This window comes from Adiantum capillus-veneris, chromosome 21, assembly GCF_014529385.1.
Source record: "Adiantum capillus-veneris isolate H3 chromosome 21, ASM1452938v2, whole genome shotgun sequence".
Taxonomy (NCBI): Eukaryota; Viridiplantae; Streptophyta; class Polypodiopsida; order Polypodiales; family Pteridaceae; genus Adiantum; species Adiantum capillus-veneris.
In genome coordinates this window covers 139,829,499-139,846,795 of record NC_140951.1, presented here as the reverse complement: position 1 = coordinate 139,846,795, position 17,297 = coordinate 139,829,499, and positions in this window count along the sequence as shown.

Here is a 17,297-nt window from a genome sequence, read left to right as displayed (position 1 = left end):
ATGGTTCAGAAAGGGCTACATGTAGGTTGCAACTTGTAAATTTTCCAATTTGGTGCTATGCAGGTTACTTTAGGTGCTTCTTTGCCCCCTCTTGAAACACCTTCTAAGGATGTTTGTGAAGGATGTATTTTGGGTAAGATGCAACATTCAAATTTTCCAAAGGATGGTTCAGTAAGGGCTACATGTAGGTTGCAACTTGTGCATAGTGATGTTTGTGGGTCAAGACAAATTCCGTCCTTAGAGAACTACCTATACTTCATGACTTTCATTGATGATTATTCCATGCATGCATGGGTGGGTGTATTTTCTTGAAGCTAAGTCCAAAGTGTTCATGTGCTTCAAGAAATTTTTGGCTATGGCTAAAAATGTGTCTAAATGTACTATGGGCACGCTCCATTCAGATCGAGCGAGAGGGTTATATATCTCATGAGTGAAGGAGTACGAGCGGAAGTGCGACGCGAGAGAGAGTGCGAGAAGAAGAGCACGACGATATGGTGAACTCGCTCTACTGTAATGTGTAGAGCATAGTGAGTTCTTATTAGGTTTTTACAAAAGAATATGTGTACATACCTGGCGGCCCGCCCACTTACCTGGGCGACCACATTGGGCTTTATACCCCAACAACCTCCCACTTAAAGTCCAATGTGGTACTTTAAGTGTGAGAGAAGCTACTATACAAGCTAATATACAAGAGATGTAGAGAAGTGATGTACTACCCTACACCTAATTGCTTGCGAAAATGCGCAAAGCTCTCTGAGGGAAGTCCTTTTGTAAGTAGATCAACAGGATTTTCTGTGGTGTGAACTTTGACAAGCTGAAGTTGCTTATCCTCGAGCATTTCCCAGATGAAATGATACTTCACATCCACATGTTTTGTCTTTGAGTGATAAACTGGATTGCGAGCCAATTGTATAGCACTTTGACTATCACAATATAACACAGGCATCTCTTCTTTGATTCCCAAATCTGTTACTAGTCGATTAAGCCAAATTGATTCTTTGCATGCCTCTGATGCTGCAACATATTCAGCCTCTGTAGTAGACTGAATAACACAATCTTGTAATCTAGAACGCCATGATACTGCTCCACCAGCCAATGTAAAGACATACCCTGACGTAGACCTTCGGTTGTCTAAGTCACCTACATAATCTGAGTCTGTAAAACCCTTTACACTTAGCTCCTGACTCCCATAGCATATACGCATACTCTTTGTAGCTTTCAGGTATCTCAATATTCCTTTCACTGCCTCCCAATGTTTCTTGCCTGGGTTTGACATGTATCGACTTACTACTCCCACTGCAAATGCAATGTCTGGGCGAGTAGCAATCATTGCATACATCAAACTACCCACTGCAGACGCATATGGAATCTTATCCATTTCAGCCTGTTCTTCCTCAGACACAGGACAATCTTGTTTGCTAAGTTTCACATATGGTGGCAATGGAACACTCAATGACTTTCCCATCTCCATATTGAAACGTTGCAAAACCTTGTCAATATACTCTGTTTGAGATAACCAAATCAACTTCTTTGATCTGTCTCTCTCAATGCGCATACCAAGTATATGACTTGCCTCACCCATGTCTTTCATGTCAAATGATTTTGCCATCTTTGACTTCAAAGCTGAAATTTCTTCCAAGTGCTTGCCAGCAATCAACATGTCATCCACATACAAAATAAGGATCAGCCAACTGCCATCCTTAGCCTTCTTTGTATATAGACAGTGATCGAACTCACTACGTTTGTAGCCTTGAGAAAACATAAACTTGTGGAATTTATGGTACCATGCCCTCGGTGATTGTTTTAAGCCATAAAGACTCTTTAACAACTGCCATACCCAATCTTCCTTGCCTTTCTCAACAAACCCTTCTGGCTACTGCATGTAAATTTCCACATCTAAATCACCATGCAAGAACGCTGTCTTGACATCCATTTGGTGCAACACCAAGTCTAATATGGCAACCAATGCAGGAAAGCATCTCAATGTAGTCATTTTGACCACCGGAGAGAAGACTTCATCAATGTCAATGCCTTGTTCTTGCTTAAAGCCCTTGGAAACAAGCCTTGCTTTGTACTTTGGCTAACTATCATGAGCGGTGATCTTATACCTGTAAACCCATTTACAGGGTAGAGCCTTTTTGCCCTGTGGTAATTTAACTAGCTTCCATGTCTTGTTTTTATGCAGAGCTGTCATCTCTGACTACATGGCCAATTGCCAATTCCCGGAGTCCTTCATTTGCACTGCTTCCTTGTAACATGAAGGCTCATTGCAATCAGTCAACATGACATAGTTCATAGATGGAACAAACCTATCAGGAGGTCGCGTGACATGTCCAGATCTATGCACAATAGGTGGCTTAGGCTCAGCCACAACCTGTGGTTCCACTCTATCCTGTCCTTGCTCCTCTTGAGCCCTGACATTTTGTCTTGCACGTGCAGGTCCATCTTCTTTGAAGACAACTCTTCTAATCTCCTCAACCCTCTCTGGTTTAGAATGATATTTGGATTCATTAAAGTGAACATCATTGCTGCGGACAACCTTTCTGGATTCGGGATCCCAAAGTCTGTACCCCATCTCACCAGAATTACCATAGCCTAGAAAGATGCACTTTCTACTCTTTGGCTCAAGTTTGTTCCTAAATTCCTTTGGAACGTGAGTATATGCCTCACAGCCAAAGACTCTGAGATGCTTGTATGAGGGCATTTTGCCTGACCATACCATCTCTGGCACTGAATCCTTCTGCAAAACCTTGCTAGAAGATCTATTTACAAGATGAACAGCTGTTGATACAGCTTCAGCCCAAAACCCATTTGGCAGCTGTGTATTAGACAACATACTTCTGACCTTCTCTTGTATGGTCCTATTCATCCTCTCAGCAACACCATTTTGAGGAGGATTGTAAGGAGCAGTAAGTTCACGTTTTATACCTTTTGACTCACAAAAGTCCTGAAAGGCCTTTTAAACATACTCTCCACCATTGTCAGTGCGTAAGCATTTAAGCTTCTTGCCACTCTGATTCTCCACAAGTGTCACAAACGTTTTGAAAACACTAAACGCTTCATCCTTGTGCTTGAGAAAGTAAACCCATACTTTCCTCGAGTAATCATCTATAAATGTCATAAAGTAAGGAGCTCCCCCTAGAGATAGGTTAGGCATAGGTCCACACAAATCACTATGAACAAGTGCCAACTGTGTATCTCTTCTACTGCTTCTATGCTTATGTGGCTACTGTTTTTGCTTACCATACAGACAATGTTCACAGAATTCAAAATCATTAAATGAAAATAACCAGAACGAGACAAGATTTCCATTCCCTTCTTGGACATATGTCCTAACCGGCTATGCCATAAAGAAACGTTTGGCTGCTCGGTTACATTGATTACATTTTTAGAGACATTTGATACATAAATCATGTAAAGTCCTCCAGACTTTACTGCATGTGCTACTGTCATAGAACCCTTGGATATCTTCCACATGTTCTGTCCAAAAATGGCGACGTAGCCAGCATCATCAAGTAAACCTGTGCTGATCAAGCTCTTTGTAATTGCGGGAACATGTCTCACATTCTTCAGCGTGAAAGAAGAGCCATTCTGAAACTTCAATTGAACATCTCCAACACCTAAGATCTCACATGTCTGCCCATTGCCTAGCCGAACATGATCTTTAGTGGTCACATAAGAAGTAAACCACTCCTTGTTTGGAGACACATGAAGTGATGCCTCTGAGTCTATTATCCAGTCACTCAGTGCATTTCCATCAGATGTTGTAAGAAGAGCTGAGTCCATTGTATTCTTCAAGAAGTAGATGTCTCCTGACACTAGACTGTCATCCTCTGCAACAATGTTTGTCACATTTATTTCTTGAATCTTCACTAAGGACTTGTTGTTCTCACCATGGTCTTCAGCTTTCTCTTTTCCTTTTTCTGCTTTCCATTCTCTACAGTCTCTTTTCATGTGACCCTTCTTGCCACAATGGTAGCATTCTATGTCACTCTTGCCTTTAGCACTGCGGGACTTGCTACGAGACCGATTCCTCTTTCCACCTTTGTACTTTTCTTTGGTCCTTCCCCTGACAACTAAGGCTGTTCCTTTGCCTTTGTCCATTGTCTTTCTATTGGTTTCTTTAGTAAGCAGACTTCCTTCTACACCTGCTATATTCAAACCATCTGGAGGTGCAGAATTACTCAAAGTTGTGCGAAAAGTGTCCCAACTTTCCGGCAATGTGATTAACAGGAACATAGCTCTAACAGGTTCATCAAACTTGACACCTTGAGCTGACAACTGACTATAGATTGTGTTGAATTCATTCAGATGATTGGACATAGGTGTCCCTTCTTTCATCTTCAAGTCAACAAGCTTCTTAAGCCAGTATACCTGTGAAGCTGCACTCTGCTTCTCATAAAGATCACTCAGCTTTAACCATGCTTGATAAGATGACATCTCGTCTGCTACATTGAAGTAAACGCTTTCTGCCAAAGTCAACATAATGGTAGAAAGTGCCAATTCATCCATTTCGCTCCATTCATCTTCATCCATATCTTCTGGTTTTATCCCCTTGAGCTTTATAGGTTTTATCTGCTTCTTTTGTACCAACACGTGCCAAATCTGCTTCTTCCACAATGGGAAATTGGTTCCATCCAGCTTCTTGATATTGTAAAGAGCAGTGTCCTGTGATCCAGCCATAGCTACGCTTCACAGTAGCTTCACAGCACTCTGCTTCTCATAAAGATCACTCAGCTTTAACCATGCTTGATAAGATGACATCTCGTCTGCTACATTGAAGTAAACGCTTTCTGCCAAAGTCAACATAATGGTAGAAAGTGCCAATTCATCCAACGCTTCACAGTAGTTTACTTTTCTGGGAAAAATTCGGCAGAGTTTCCCCTGTAAACTGACCTCTGAACCAATATCAACCTGTCAAATGAACCAATAAAGCTTCAGATTCTGCAAAAATTTTGGCGGAGTCTCCTTTGTAAAATGGCTCTGGTGTACTAAAAACAGACCAAAAAACATTGTCTCTCTGACACTGTAAGCTGCGAGTAAACCTGTCCTGCACCTGTACTGTCTCTCACTGTCCTGTCACTGTCCTATAAGCATAGACTGCGACAATGCCTCAACGGTAGTAAAGCAAAGATGCAATCCCAACTGTCTAACTCACAATCAATACATCCTCGCTGCCTATCTAAGGGTGCTTGAGGGATCGCTCCAAGACCTGTATCATCGAAAGGATCTCAACATTCGAGAATCCCCCAGCTCAATAAAACCTCACTTGACCCTCAACAAAGGCTGCAGTAAATCTGATAGTACATAGACTTCCCACAAAGTCATACATCCACAAATTTCCCACTGTATGTTGTAACCGCTGCGGCGGTTGTTTGTTGCGTGACTCACAGCCAGCAAACCCTCAATAGACATACATCATCTCTGACAATACATCCCATGTGGAAGTACCTGCAATGTCAAGATGAAATCTGGAATATCAAGCAGCAAACACAAGCTACCTGATGAACTAGTGGAGGTCGCCTACAGTCTGTGTGTAGATGCGCCCGTGTTGTATGTGACACGCCTCCAAGAACTGTGAGCCGTCCTTCGATGTGTAGACAGCCACAAATCAACACTCTGGGAGTGTCGATATCCTCAGCACCTGCAGTCGTAGGCCGAAAACCCCAAATTTGCAGAGGCAGATCTGCACCCGTCAAGACCACGTAGTCGAAAATGGCCTGCGCAGACCTTTGTCACAGCCGAACGGTGGTCGAGATGACCTCAGAATGAAATTATGAAATTCTGACAACACTGAGCCCTTCGAGCCGTCCCACGAGATTTGGGGCCGTGTCTTCGCCTATCGAATTTCACTTCCAATCTGAGTTGGTGACTCTAGCCCCCTGCAGTGCTGCCCTAAGCCTCGATCTCAGCTCTGATACCAGTTGAAGGAGTACGAGCAAAAGTGCGACGCGAGAGAGAGTGCGAGAAGAAAAGCACGACGATATGGTGAACTCGATCTACTGTAATGTGTAGAGCATAGTGAGTTCTTATTAGGTTTTTACAAAAGAATATGTGTACATACCTGGCGGCCCGCCCACTTACCTGGGCGACCACATTGGGCTTTATACCCCAACAATGAGTTTAATGCATTTAGGGCTAATTGTGGGACAAAACACCAATGTACACAGCCTACCGTATACACCCATTATGGAAAAAAATGGCTCAAAAAGATCTATGTAAGGAGTTAGTTAACTTGCTAGTTATTGACGCCTTTAACGGTCAAAATAGCTTCAAATTTGGCCATTTTTTATATTTAAGAGGGAGGACACTATTTAAATCATATTTTGGTACATCTCTTACTCAATACAATAGAGGATGTTGCTTTCACTTTATGGTTCATTGGTTGTTGGTCCTCATTCAAGTCACTTGGTGGCAAACAAATGCTTTCTTGCTTTTTAATACTTCTTTCCCCCCTTTACCTATTTCTCTCTTTCTCTCTACCATATTGTTTTGTTAGGCTTTTTACACCCTTGCAAGATTTCCTTTCCCCATTGCACCTGTCTGTAAGGTTATGGGCTTTGTCCTAGAGTCACTAGAGTGTGAGTGAATGAGAGAAGATGATAAATTATCCTACATGTAAATGTGTGAGGTTGTAGAGATACTTAAAGATCCTTTCATGAATAAAAAATCCAACCAAGCTTGCATTACATGTCTCTTGTCTATGGTGAGCTTGTAATGGGCTAGCCAACTACTCAAGATCGTGTTTATGACTCCAAGCTAATCTATCTTGGAACTGAATTGGCTTGAGTAACAATCTAGCCTACACATACTCAAACGTGCACACAATGTTTTTCTATCACCCAAGCTTCACTAGCACGATTCCATCCCATCAAGTGGTATCAGAGTCGATGGTTCAAGCTCGGGGGTTCGCTATGTGTAAAACTACCAGATCACGTGCGTTCAAGACATGTTTGTAAATCCCCTTATCTGTGAATTTTGTTCATAATATAATGTACCCTTTTCTTTTAAAATCTGTAAGTTTTTTTCAAATTTGAAAAAATAATGCCCTTCTATATATATATTTCTGTAAGTTTCAAGAACTTTAAATATCCTTCTGTTGAACTCACGTGATAGGTTACATTTTTATTAGGTGACCTCCCCGGGGGTTCAAGCCTACGATTAATTAACCTCCTCCTTATCCTTCTCTCTCCCTAATCACTAGTATCAATGATGAAGCTTGGGCACGTTCTTGGCAATACCAATGAGCCACTACTTTCTTAATCAATTGATTAATAATTAGTTGCATTCTAATAATTGTGTGTGTGTGCATAATTTTTTATATAGTGTGCTTTTGTGTTCATTTTAGCCCATTTTTTAGCTCCATTGCTCTCATTGTAACTTCATTTTTTTTGCGACTTCTGTTTGTGCATAGTACTCTATAAGAGCTTTTGTGTGCTTTTATCTAGTGTGCTATTGTGCTCATTTTTAGCCCATTTTGTAGCTTCATTGCTCTCATTGTAGGCACTATCATTTTTTACCGGCTTGTGTTTGTGCATAGTACTCCATAAGAGCTTTCCATTGCACCTCTTTGTGCTCCAATTAAGTGCCACATGAAGGATTAATGCCCTAATTAATGTCATGGTTTTGGAGTACAAATTGTCTGTAATCTTGCTCTTTGATTTGTAGATTTGAAGAGAACACCCTTATTTTAGGTGTGTGTGCATCAAGTCATACAAAATTCTTCTTGGAGGAGTTGTCAGCTCGTGGGAACTTCCTAAAGATACTAAAAAAAGGTAAAGTCAACACACAAAAGGGCGCTCACACACACAAGGACCACCCAAGTGGACCTCATCCAAGCAGTAAAGCGGGTTTAAGAAGGATTTTGAGTACGAGTGACCGGGGTCAACCCCCTATTTTTCCTAGTTGCCGTTCGACGACTCTTTGTTTACGTAGCAGGTGCTGACCGGCCACAAAAGGCACCTTGCCTTGTCTTGTACGACAACCGATCGCACCCACATGCTCAATTTCTTTTGAAAGAAATTTTGGCTCCGCCCTTATAGGGCCCCCCATCCCATGACCTAGCTTGCGGCATAGTCTTCCTTCGGCTCCACTAGAGTTGAGGGAGTTTTTGCCCCTGTTAAGGGCTTGCTCCCACATTGAGCTAGCAAGAGAAGACCAATTAACACCAAAGATTAAAGCAAATCCAAGCTCCCCATTGAGCATTCAAGGGAATTTTTTGAGCTTCAAAGGGTTCTTCCTCATTTCACTTCAAGGCTTGAACCCAAAGGCCCCAAGAGTTGAGCATTTCCAGAAGCTTCAAGAGAGGCATCTCCAAGCCAAATCTGCCAAGGTAAAACAAAACCGTGAAGGGTAGCTTCACTCATGTGAAGAGGTACTTCATGCAAATTCAAAAGGGAAAATTCTCGCTCTCTCACTTGCATTGAAATTAAAATCTTGCAGCCAAGCACAACAATTTTCCAATGTATGCTTTTATATCTATCACCATGCATATGTGCAATTGTAAGGAGCTTAGACAATGGCCTTGGAACAATTTCCAAGGGCAAAGACCACTCCAAATCACTCGAAGGCATTGGGAATTAGGAAACTCCATGTCAAGGGAAGGAAATCTAAGCATGTTTTCACTTTTTTTTCATCTTAGGAGTTGCACATGTTTTCAATAAAGCTCAAGAGAAGGCTTTGGCAACATTGACATCATTGGCACCAACAAGGTTCCGGTAGAAGACTCCAAGAATGAAATGAAGAAAAAGGGGGGAGGATAGGTGTGTTCCAAGAATCGAAGATGAAGCTTTGTAGCCTGTCTACTTGAAGGGGATGATTTTTTATAATCCTTTGTCGATCTATCATCCTTTGTGGATATGACATCCTGTGTGGATACCATGTGTCATCCTTGGGTGTATGCATGATAAGGTGTACCCACTTTCAACAGTTCCCCCTAGAAAGATAGCCAAAAAACAACCTCTTTTTTGCCACTCCTATGTACATTTGATTTGTTTGCACTTACTTTGACTCAGGCAAGTTTTGGTAGCCACACAAAAGCACATAGTTGCAACGCAATGGAAAGCTATGATCTTCATTTTTTCACATCTAAAAGGCAATTTTATTATGCAAGGACTAATCTGGTTTAACTTGTGACACCTTGTCACAACATTGTGACCTTGATGAAGAAATAATTTTAACTTTATATGGGATTTTCTTCTTTACTTGTGCTTTTTCACGTCAAACGTTCACTTGGCAAGCAATACAACTTGATCTATTGATAATTTTTTGGATCTCTACATAATTATTATTCATTTTTCTTTGTTAGAATTTCTATTTCCAAAAACCTAAACTTTTTTACACCAGATATCTAATGATGTAGAATTTATTTTTGCAAGATGCAATGGTAATTTAATAGATTATGACCCATGAAATGTGACTATGCAAAAAAATTTAAACTTCAACGATTCATTTTTTAAAGATCTACCTTAGAGAATAACAAAGATTTCTTAGAGGACCTTGATATAGAAATAATGTACATTGCCACTCATTTTGATTTTCATATATGTCATAGCTCTTATTGTAAGGTCTTCGTAGAAAAACATCTGAGTCAATTTGAGTAAGGACAAGACAATTTTTCATTGTTTTAAATTTTTTCACTTGCACCATTTACTTCACGTGTGCCTCCTTAGGTTTGGTAAAATACCAAGCCTAAAAATTTTGACACTTGTCAACCAACCATGGCTTGTTCCTACTCTCCTTGTAACATTTAATGGTCTAGTAACTTGTGTGTAGCGGAAAATAGCATGAACATGGTGAGAATTTCATTAGAATAGCTTCTTAATGAGAATAACAAGAGTGCTTGGGTGGAGAGAGCAACAAAAAGCATAACAGCTAGTTAGATAGCATGAATAATACTTCAAAAGAGAGAGAGAAATTAAGCGATTGACAACAGTTGAGGAGCGGATTTGCATGGAGCCGGTTCCCCCTCCAAAAGGCTTTCTATTATAGTTTCTCCCATCAAGAGAGACATTTTAGAATACAATTCTTTGTGTTCCTTCAATACTAGCTAGTGCAATGAAGATGGAAACTTCATGCACTAAGCAAAACACTTACCAAACACAACATCAATTCCTTCATGGTCTCAGACCCAAGACCTCACACACCTTCGAAGATGGTGGGAGCTTAGCGGGGTATGAGAGTAGATTGAGAGGAAGAAGGAGTATTCTTACGAGAAAGATGTACATATCCTCACATAATCACTCATATTAGCATAGCTTAGCTTAGTAATTAGCATGGTAGAGGAGATGAGCATGCATTGTAGCTTGGCTCTTGGTTGGATTTGCATCACAAAGCCAAGAGTTGTTGGTGTAGGCATCCCTTCTCACAAGCTTGGAGTAGGTGGTAAGCTTTCCATTAAAGCTTGAGAAGGTGAGAGATTCTTCTTTGCTTCACACATGAGATTGTGTGAGTGTGTGTGTGATAATGCATTGCAAAAATTAGCCCCCTCTCTCTCTTGGTCGACCCCCCTTGCTAAATGCTCATGCTACAGCTCTATTGGACCTCCCCAGGCCTAGCCAATGGAAATTAAGCAGCATAAGTGATAGCCTTCTGACATGTGTCCCCCTTTCCCCTTTTGTGAGCGCTTTAGGTAATTAATAAATGCAACTAAACTCTCATTGGACCCCTTTTCCTCTTGGCCAATAGGAATCAGGCAAGCCATTGGGCTACTGAATGCTCATTGGTCTCCTTGGGAGACTGTCCAATAGTCTTCTAGAGAGATTAATTCTTATTGGTTCCTTTATTAAGTGTTTTTAAATTAATCAAACTAGATTCACTCTAGCCTAATTCTCATTGGTCCACCTCCATGGCCATCCAATAGGATTTGAGTACACCTTGTGGGCATCTGGCCTAGGGAGCTGACATGTGTCCCTATTTCCCCTTGTGTACAAATGAAGCTTGTGAGTGTGTGTGGGTGTTTCTCTCTCATCCCCTACTTCTTGGGCTCGCCCCCTCCTATGTAGGGCTTGACAAAGACTTTTTGGGACACACTCAAAGCATCCAATTCCCCTAATGTTTGACCTTTGGACACAACCTTTGAATTTTGGAACCTTAGCATTTTGGAAGTCTTAATGGGATGAACCTTAGGGTCTTTTGAGCCCATTGCTGCACGTAGCTCTTTTACAAATGGATAGGGGCCTTTGGATACCTTTGTTCCCTCCTTTGGATCCCTACTGTGGCCTGTCTACTAGCTTAATCAATATTCTAGCTTTTCTCCCCTGGCACTTCCCCATATTAAACGATCAATTTAACATGAGAAAATCATTTAGGAGAATTAGATATTGATTATTATGACATTACCTCTCTCTTGAAATCATAGTTGTCCTCAACTATGGGGTAGAGAAGATAAAGCATATTCATTAGTCCTTTTCATAGAGGGTAGAGGATTTCTATGTTACCCTACGACATCCTTCAGAATGGATGACTAGTCCATTTGGTGCTTCAGAGCCTAAGTTGCTGCAAGCATGTATGCGCATTAGTCCTATCAGTCTTCCATCGTAGAGTGATAGGCTCTTACTTGGTGTTCGGGAGATGTCGTCTCTGCAAACTTGATCTAAGCATGCATACTACTTCATTTTTGTGCACAATAAAGAAAATTAGAATCTTATAAGACAAAAACTTTGCTCATTTTAAACATTTGTACATTTGCTTATGCTAGGGAAGCATTGTAAGCATTGACAAGGTTTAGGTTATCCTTTAATTGTATGCCTTGCATCCATCTAGCATCTTCAAAAGGATAATTGTTAAACAGATAGTCTTACCGCCTCTTAGTACCTTGTCTTCATGTTGGAGAATGGACTCGGACTGCAACACCTCTCTTGGTCCTCGATCTCCGGTGGGTCTTCAATAGTTGGTTCTTGAGGTGGCTCTCCTTGGTAAGTCTTTAGTAGGCTCACATGGAAAGCATTGTGTATGAGCCATTGGTTGGGCAACTTGAGTTGATAGACCGTCTCATTGATTGGCTTAAGAATTTGGAAGGGACAATAGTACCTTTTTGCTAACTTAGCATAGTACTTTTGGTGTCCCGTAGGATTCTTGCCCATTGTGTGCCTTAATCGAGCCTTGGGAAATTTGAGTAAGACCCAATCATTTTCTTTAAAGGCTTGGGCTCTTCTGTGCTTGTCAGCAGTAGCCTTTTGCCTTTGCTGTGAGATAGAGGTAGCATCCTTAATCTTTTGGAAACATTCTTGTAGGTCTTGGCTATACTCATCTGCAGCGAAGATCTTCCCGTGTACCTTAAATAGCAAGGGACTTTTTGATCTTCCCTCAATTACCTCAAAAGGTTCTTTTCCCGTGGAAGTATGTACAATGTTATTGTAGGCATACTCCACTAAGGGTAAGTACTTCTCCCATTGGGATATTTGATCTACTTCCGTTACATAGGCTTTTAGTAGATCGAGCATTGTTAGGTTAGCTATTTCACTTTGGCCATCCGTTTGCAGGTGATAGCCCGAAGAGAAGTTTAGCCTTGTTCCTAAATTCTCAAAGAGACCCTTCCAGAAATTACTGGTCATTCTAGGATCTCTATCCGACACTATGGACATTGGCAAGCCATGGTACTTGAAGATTTGTGAAATGAAGAGGGTTGCCATTTGATGGGCTTTGATAGTCTTTTTGACAGGTATAAACTGAGCTTGTTTAGTGAACCTGTCTACTATTGTCCATATTCCTATATTCCCATGGATAGACTTAGGCAATCCAAAGATAAAATCCATGGATATGCTCTCCCATGGTGAATTTGGGATTGACAAAGGTTGAAGCAATCCAGGTTGCTTCCCTCTATCAAACTTTGTCTTTTGGCATACCATACATTTAGAAACATACTCTCATTAGAAAATTTCGGAGGTCATTTGGAGGGCCTTGTAAGAAATTGTATTTCTCTCTCTAGAAACTTTTTTTAAAATGCACTTGCACCTTGTGAGTACGTCCAAAAGGACAACCAGACACTCTGAAAAGTAGATTTATATTCCCAATCATCCTTGAAAATGGTCACTTTTTTATTTAATGCGAGCGTCTTTTTCAGGAGGCAGGTGCGACGCATTCAATGCAGCTTACGTCATCACTGAAAGTTGAAAAGTCACAAACTGTAAAATAGTGATAGATTTTGAGGATTTTGACACCACCAATGCATTCGGAACGCCAAAATACCTTAAAAACGAATGTCTACTTGTCTCATTCCGACATCCGGAGAGGCAAAAAATGTCAAAAAACGCCCCAAAAATGGGCTTTTTCCTAAAGGCGCACGAGGAGGCATTCTAAAATTTTAGAATGCCCCTCTGCGCGCCGTTAGTACAAAGCCCATTTTTGGGGGGTTTTGGACACTTATCTTTCCAAAAAGCCCCTTTTTAGAGGTTTTTGGACATTTTCCTCTCAAAAAGCTCCCTAAAAAAAAAGAAAAAAGGGCCTTTTTACTAACGGCGCGCGAGGAGGCATTCCAAAATTTTGGAATGCCCCCTCGCGTGCCGTTAGTACAAAGCTTTTTTTAGTGATTTTTGGACACTTATCTTTCCAAAAAGCCCCTTTTAAGAGGTTTTTGGACATTTTCCTTTCAAAAAGCTCCCTAAAAAGAGGAAAAAAGGGCCTTTTGCCTAACGGCGCGCGAAGAGGCATTCCAAAATTTTGGAATGCCCCCTCGCGCGCCGTTAGTACAAAGCTCTTTTTAGTGATTTTTGAACACTTATCTTTCCAAAAAGCCCCTTTTTAGAGGTTTTTGGACATTTTCCTCTCAAAAAGCTCCCTAAAAAGAGGGAAAAAGGGCCTTTTGACTAACGGCGCGCGAGGAGGCATTCCAAAATTTTGAAATGCCCCCGCGCGCGCCGTTAGTAAAATGTTCTTTTAAGGGTGTTTGACATTTTTGGCCTCTTTGGATGTCTAAGCGAGGCAATTGGACATTCATTTCTAGGAGATATGTGTGTTCCGGACGCATTGGCAATATCAAAAGTTTTAAAATCTTCCACCACTTGATAGTTTTGTGACTTTTTGAGTTCTAGTGATGACGTATCCCGTATCAAATGCACCGCATCTACCTTCTGAAAAAGGTGCTCGCATTAAATAAAAGAGAGTGCTCATCTTCAAGGACCACTAGATTATTAAATGAGGAGAGGGACACCTTTTATCTTTTTGTTAATATCAATCTATTTTTCTACGTAACGTAGGCTCTTCTCTCATTGGAGGAGCTTATTTTCCTCTCTCTACCAAAAGGCCCTCCAAAAGACCTCCGAAATCTCCTAATGTGTATGTTTGATTTCATGGTAGGTCAATAGAAATATGTTTCAATCCCCTTTAAAGTAGACTGAGTCTCTCTATGCCCCGCATAAGGAGGAGCATGAGATTCATACATTACTTTCTCACGTAGTGAGCTAGTAACGCATAGTCTATTGCCATAGAGAAGATAACCATCTTGTAAGGTAAATGGTTCCTCTTTCTTCCCTAATGCAAGGGCTAAAATCACATCTCTAAAATCGGGATCAATAGCATACTCATCTATCATGACTTTAACACTTGGCTTGCCACGTCACTCTAATTGCCAACTCATCCACCACCCTCCGCTGCCACCCTGCATGCTACTTCACCTTAAGTGCCATGTCATCCACCACCTCACATGCCACATGTAAGTATTGTTTGCATGTCTTGCCACATCACTAGCCACCTCATGAGCCAACAAGCATACCACATCGCCACCTCGCAAACACATCAACCTCCTTTTTTCCACCTATCATTATATGTCACCATTGTGATACATCATCATATGACATGGTAGATGAGGGGATCCCATCCACCACCTCATCTTTCCACCTATGCATTCCATATCATCAATCATGCACATTAGCTTGCCACATGGATGACCATGTCATTCATGCATGGTCACCTCAATAGCCATGTCATTTTTCAATTTTTTTTAAAAAATCAATGTAAATAAATTAAAAATCAAGATAGCTCAATCTAATCTTTTCAAATCAAGATAGCAAACAAATTATATTTTTATGTAATTTTTTATTTTTTTAAAGTATTAATTAATACTAAATTTCTATTTATTTGAAATATCATATTTTATAATACCTTTTGGTTTACTTATGCAATAAGATTTATAATATAATAAGGAATTTATTTAAATTAATTTTCTAAAATAGGATTGGTGTAATCTTATCAAGATTTACCCTTTTTACATTACACTATGAAGCAAAGGTGTTTTTTTTTAAACGTACTTCATTTGTCCATGTGACTATTGAAGCCATCCATGGCTTATTCATTTAGTCACTAACTATTCTAAGATTTATTACTATGAATAAGCATGGGTTCACAGTCGCGAAGGTATCGAAAGCACGTCCAAAGCAAGATCGACAACATAAGGATCCCATCCACAAAGTTCGAACCCTTGAGGAAACTACCCTTGCGGAAGAAAAAAAGACAAAAAGCTCAAAAGTGCAAGCAACACTCAAGAGCAAGACTACATACGAATGTGTCACAGGAGCCCATTATCCTCCCTTTGATTGAGGATTTTGAGGTTGTTCCCATGCATACATCACCTTTTGAGCGTGTAACACTTCTTCTCTCCCGCTTTCGCCTACCTTTTCTCTTGTATCCTCTACATCAGTCCACCATACCATTAAAACGAGCATCCATACTGCCACTAGCACATGCAACACCTATTGGCAAGCTCATGCCTACCGGTGCCTTACGACCCATTTTAGTGCCTTGATCGCCCAAACAATATCGGATGGCTGTGTAACTTTGCACACATAGAGACATGATGCTTAACCCTACTCATGCAAAGTCTCACGGACATCCAATATGGTTTGGGTGGTCCTAACCTATAATATGCGCTAAAATGAATTTTATGATGTTGAAATTAGGGTTGCAAGAAAACACACACAGCTTGGAGAAGACGAAGGAAGCTCAAGCCACACAACAAAGAATGTACTTGTTTTGTGGATACGATGGATATAGGCGTATGCACACCAAACCCTGTAAACACTCACTCAATTTTTTGAAGAAAGCCGTGTAATTTAGCTTATGATGATTTGTAATTGTAATGTAATTTGACAATAGCCTCCCAACCTCTCTGAGTCTACACCCTTGTAAGTGGACGGATGACTGTGGGAAAGCTCCCTTAACTTTTAAGTTCAAACCCTTAGTTTGGACTAAAGAGATATCATTAGCTCGGAAGATTAAAAAACATGCATTGTGCGAGCCTCTTGCTGCTCTAGTCCTCTTTTCTCCTGGACTGGTAATCAGAATTCATTTCCGAATAGCACATTGCATTCCTGGTCTCTTGCTCTACAATCTAAATGTAATCATTTTCAATTCTATTGTGGTTCGTGACGCTTTGATTGTGAGCTAAATGCATTGATTTGGAGGTTAAAATGGTTGTTTTTTTATGTTTTGACCATGGATAAGTGTTTCTATGCTTAAGGGGAAACTTTCCGAGTACTCCTGTTTCAGTTTTCTGCACATTTTTTGTGATGGATCGTGATTTATGTACCTTCCTAGATGGTGATATAACTTGGTAGGATAGTGCCCTTAGGTGTTGTAATACCTCTCCTTAAGTTCCGTTGCATTCCGGATTCGTTTGGATGCCAAAAAGGTGTGATGACCTAGAGCGATGAGATTGGACGCATACTAATTATCTGATTAGGAAGTGGTTGATTTGCTTTTGTCATAGAATGAGTAGCCATCTGAGTTCACTTTGGTGAGATTGACACTCTCATTAAGTCTCCGTGCCCCATCCCCAGTCGCTTCCTTACATATTGACATTATGTTAGTACAAAAGAGTTATGCTGCATACGTCCGTCGTGGTGACCCGCTAACATTGGCGTTGCGACGATCAGGGAGACAAATCCTTAGGTGGTGAGTGACTTAGTGTACGAAAAATTATCCCTTCAAAGCTTTTCATACCGTTCCACTTACACATAGATAGTGGAGTAGCTAGACGTAGGTTTAGTGCTTGGGAGAGACTGGAGTCCGAGACTAGCCAGTGCTACTCCTTAAGGGCAAAGAAAGCTGTGAGTGAAGTACAAGATAGTATTTCGTTCTCTAATTTTCCCATGCTTGGAAAGGACTATTCCACCACACACTTCGTTGTTATTTTTGTATTGTTAAGTTCATTTATGTTTGTAGATTCATTTCACTTTATAGGAGTAGGCTAGGAAACAAATTACACCATCATTTGGGGCCAAAAGGATCAAGGAAAAAAACTGACAAAAACCTTATTTTGGTGTTGAAGACCATAACTTTTGAAGAAATGATGGTCAGAGCTT